General features: G+C 41.0%; 1 long non-coding RNA gene across 1 annotated transcript; it reads left to right on the plus strand.

Annotated features, from left to right (window-relative positions):
• The first annotated feature begins 1,805 nt into the window (after window positions 1-1,805).
• LOC308300122 lies at window positions 1,806-4,902 on the plus strand. Its single transcript, XR_013962806.1, has 4 exons — window positions 1,806-1,922; window positions 2,358-2,401; window positions 3,835-3,949; window positions 4,402-4,902. It is a non-coding gene; the product is annotated as an uncharacterized lncRNA (long non-coding RNA).
• Window positions 4,903-5,114: the final 212 nt, after the last annotated feature.

Consider the following 5,114-nt stretch of genomic DNA (forward strand, 5'->3'; position numbering starts at 1 on the left):
GTCTATGTGTGAAAGACCCAAAAAGGTAGTTGCATTCATTTCATTGAGATAATCTCTCTCTTTTTTTCTTTTTTTTTAATTAAAAAATAATTTCTAAGATACATTGTTTTGGTCTCTGATTTTATCTGAAGTCATTGCTACAACTACATACAGTAGAATCGGACAGGAAATATAATATCTCGTTTACAGCCATTTTGACAACATGCAAACTCAAGAATAATACAGGTATAAGTCCCTTCTGTGCCATAAATCTTAGCAAATGGATTCATATTGCTTGTATTTGCAAAAGCAGTCAACAATCATGGTAGAAATTATGTTAAAGCTCTATTTTGGGAGTCCACCATCTTGCAAATATGCACAATAAAGGTCCAGACACACCCAATAATAAAATTAGCTATTCCATTGAGTCTCCCATGGTCAGACACCATGAAATAGACACCAAGTTTCTAGCTCATCTGGTTCAGAAGTTAGAGGCAAAACCTATTTTCTGGGTCCTTACATTATGGCGGCCATATTGTGGCGGCCATATTGGATTTCATGGAAACTTTCAATACAAAAAATGTTCATATGTATACCATTGATCAACCTGTGAAGTTTCGTGGAAATATCCCTCAGTTTAAAATTTTGCCCTATTCAACCCCCATTAAAACTAATAGGGGGTAATATTGAGGCGGCCATATTGGGACTTTGTTGTACAAATTGACCGGGTTGTCCATATAGGTTGTGATCCTACTAGGTCATAGATAATATTTCTGGTGGACAACTTTGTATGTCGGGGCAAATGCAGCACACCTTCCTTTGCCCCCTGGGTAAAGCTTCAGTAAAAGTTTAGGAGTGAGACTTTTGGGGAGCGGGGGGACCCAGCCTCCACCCCTCCTACTGTCCCTGATCATACCGTGCGACAAGATTACCTTTCTGTTTTTAATCTATTCCCCTAACAACACAAGATCATCATCATCATAACATAAAAGACAGATAAATCATCCAATAACTCACCGATCCCGGCGGCTGAGGTGCACAGCAGCGAGAAGTGGAATAAAAGCCCTAGCCTAGGAATGACTTTCTCCGAAAACGCAAATATCTCGGCATTTTACAAGCAAAAGCAACGAAACCCCACTGTCTTTCAGGACAACCAGTGGTCTATGTAGGCCTACAGATGGGCTAGATTTAAAAAGAAAAAAAAAATCCTGTTGCAATTAGATTATCCTTTTTTTTAGCCCAAAGATTGAAAGAGCTATCCCTCAGCTCCGTGACCGTGATCCATGCACAGGGAGCGATTATGAATAATAGCGCACGGCGACCGGTCCCCAGCGCGTTATAATAAAGGGGAAGTGAACTCTGCGTGTTTGCGTGCGTGTGTCGGTGTGTGTGCCATAGCATTGTGACGAGAATGTGTATGTGTATGTAGTATGCATACTGGAGCAGAAAGATGATCCCCGCTAACCGCTGTCTGCATACTGGAGCAGAAAGATGATCCCCGCTAACCGCTGTCAGGCTACAACCGCTGTCACCACACACACACACACACACACACACACACACACACACACACACACACACACTCTCCGCTAACCGCTGTCTTGTGACGAGAATGTGTATGTGTATGTTCAGTGTTGCCGTGGTCTTGGGTCGCACGCCCCCGACGACCCATATCTTTTCTGAGCCGGGGTCTCTCTCTCTCTCCGTGGCGCGCGCACACACGCACACACACACACACACACACACACACACACACACACACACACACACACACACACAACAAGCGGGCCGGCATTATGTCGGCCCCGCCCACTTTTTCCTTCTCTCAGGATAGAGAAGGAAAGAACTGCTGCGTCAGCGTCACATCTCCGTTGAAACTGGAGTTTTATTTAGCTAAGTTTGTCAACTCCATTCTTCAACATTTCCTTCATTCTGGAAGTAAGGTAAGGTTCTTTCGACTTTCAACATGTTTTAGTTAGACGTTAGAATGTTCCACTGCCATGCAGAACGAGCAGTAGTTATGTGTTTGTTGTGACAGCCAGGGCAGAGGGAAGAGACAACATTACTGTTGGTTAGCTGTTAGCTGCAGCTGCTAATTCAATTGACTGTTTTAGCTGAAAGCTAAGAAGGCATGTAGTTGAACTTTGATGTAAACTTGCTTAAAAGTCAAGTTTAGTAAAGTTGTTGAAGGCATTTTGAGTAATGTGTGGTCTGTGAAGGCATGTAGTTGAACTTTGATGTAAACTAGCTTAAAAGTCAAGTTTAGTAAAGTTGTTGAAGGCATTTTGAGTAATGTGTGGTCTGTGTTATTTAAATGACAGGTCAATGTGTGTTTAAAAAGAGGGGGAAATTGACTTTAGCTCTGTATTTCCTTCCAGAACGTGTGCTGGCAGCAAATGAATACAAGATGTGCTGTGAGAAAGTAAGTTATCCTGTGGAATGTGTGTGTGTGTGTGTGTGTGTGTGTGTGTGTGTGTGTGCAATGACACATCCACACAAGATAATGGCACAAAATAATTAAATGTCAGTAATATGGAAAATTCTGTGTTTTTAGATTATAATTTATGTACTGTATGTTTTATATCAATGGTGAAATCGATGTTTGAAAAGTATTGGACTAATGTTAAATATAAACATTTTGTTGACCCTACTGTACATTAAAGGACAACTTCACCACTTTTCAACCTATCTTCATTTAATTGGTCCTCACTAATGTTCATGATAAAATAGCAAAATTCATAAAACTCCGTCTACCAGTGACATCATCGATGGGGAATCAAAACAAATAGAAACTAGGCTTTCTATTCTTGGAAAGTTGCAATGTTATAATGGAAGCCATTGTTTTCACTATAATAAAAATATAAATATAAAAAAAAAGAATCTTCCAAACAATGTCAGTGGTAGATGGATTTCTGAACTGCCCACAGTCCTCCTATGAGACACAGAGTAGAGACAAAATTGCGAGCTTTAATGAAGATGGGTTGAAAAGTGGGTCATCATCATCAAAAGTGGTAATTAAGGTTTATGCAGTATAAGATGACTTAACTCATTGAGTGCCAGCCTATCACCACTAGAGGGCGCCCAGTGACCAGAGAATAATAGAGATATGCTGGTAATGCATGCCCAAGCCCTGGAGCCCAAGCCCAAGCCCTACTTGCCTGAACACTTTCCTTTGTGCATGTACAGGAAGAGGATGAAGTTAGCTTGAAGTTAGCTATTGGCTACCAAGCATTTTAGAAGCCTTATTTTCGTCAACTTAGCCATGATTAAACCTTGCACACCTCATGCATGGGAAAAAAACAGAGAAGAATGAGCTCTAAAAAATCCAATGCAATCCTGGATTGCATTGGAGTGGATTTGTGCAGTTTGTTCACAGCTTTCAAACAAAAAAATCCGATTGGAAATAATCGCCATTATGTTTTACATGTAATGTAAACAAAAATGGCTGCCCTGTATGTTAGATGGGGTTGTATGGGGGTGGAACATGCAAAATCGCGATTGAAATCATGTTCACCAGATTTGATGGGGTCCAAAAAAAAATCAAAAAAAAAAAAAATTTTTTTTTTTTTTTTTTAAAAGCCGAACTTGTTCGGGATCGGCACTCTACGATACGCTAATAAAGCCGAACTAGTTCGGGATTGGCACTCAATGAGTTAAAAGGTTTACATATATACAATTCTGAAAATTTAATTTACATTTTAAAAGAATGAATGCAGAATTTTTTATTTTTTAAATCATTTGGTTTTTGAACCGCTGTTATTCTGGTTTATCCCCAGCATCATGCAGGCATCATCCTTTTGCACATACTGTCTTTTACCCACAATAATTGTGTGTGTGCATGTGTGTGTGTTGCAGCTGTATTGGTAGCAGTGACCGTATGGAACCAGAAAGGCAGTCGTCCCTCCTGAGCACGAGAGCTTGGAGGATATCAGACAAAACATCCTCGACTACAACGTTCTGTATACAAAAGGTATTGGCATAAAAGTAAACATTTTAGAATCATATAAAGTATTTGTATCATGACATTGGATGTTGGATATGGGACACAGACCCCAAAAGGGCTGAGAAACTGCACTAGATGCATTGAAATCAGATTGGAGCAATCTGTTTCCTCAATTGTAATTCTAATTGTAAACACTAACAGGATAATAAATGCACTAATTGTGCATGCACACATGAATCACATACAAGGTTCATTTTAGTATTGATGTCAACTCAGAAATGTTAACTCAAGCCTAGTAAGACATCTTTTTGGCCCCAGAAAGAGAAAGTGAACATTTAGAACAGTAAAAGACTGGAGGTGCTGTTATTCCTATCGTCTATCATCCACACAAACCTACTGCTAACCATTTTCCATTTTGTATGAAAAGGATAGACTTAACTATCTTAAATGTGACTAACTGAACCCCTCTCCTTCTTCAGAACGCGTACGACAGTGTCCCCTGTGCTCCAGCCTGTCCCAGTCGTCCACTCAAGTCCTCCCATGGCTCCTAGGAGGATGTGCACCCGGCTGGCTTCTCCTGCAGCAGCTTGGGCGCCCTGTACCTCAGCATTCCCCACCACCATCACCACACGGCAAACAGCAGCTGCACTAGTTGTGACGCTGCTTACGACGCCAACAAAACCGGCCACGGCACGAGCGGGGACGTGAACGACGCAGGCTACGTGGATGTCGCCCAGGCAGGACGGCAGTCCCACGTCGACTTCAAGAGCTATGTGGCGGCGGTGGCGCGCACTGCTTCAGCAGTGTTGGGTTTGGAAATCTCATCAAAGATGATGCACAACCAACAGTCAGTGACTTGTCCCTTCAAGAACTTCCAGTGAACTTGCAGGCTCATTTTAAGAACTTGGAGGTACCCATTGCTGTTGATGAGAAGCTCTGGAAGAGTAAACACATTGTTTTGAACTCTGTCAAGTATGCGGCTGGAGCCTGTATGAGGTGGACTTGCTTTGTATTCTTATTTTTTACTTGCACAGCACTTAAGAGATTTAAATGTTTTGAAACTGTTGTACTGATGTTGAATTTTGATTAAATGATGATTTGATTAAATTCAAAGAGTTATAACTAATCTCGTGTTCATCTTTTCCAACAAATCTGATATATTTTAAAGTGTAGTGAAACATGTATTACCCTA

Source organism: Nannobrachium achirus, assembly GCF_963921795.1.
Source record: "Nannobrachium achirus genome assembly, chromosome: 15".
Taxonomy (NCBI): Eukaryota; Metazoa; Chordata; class Actinopteri; order Myctophiformes; family Myctophidae; genus Nannobrachium; species Nannobrachium achirus.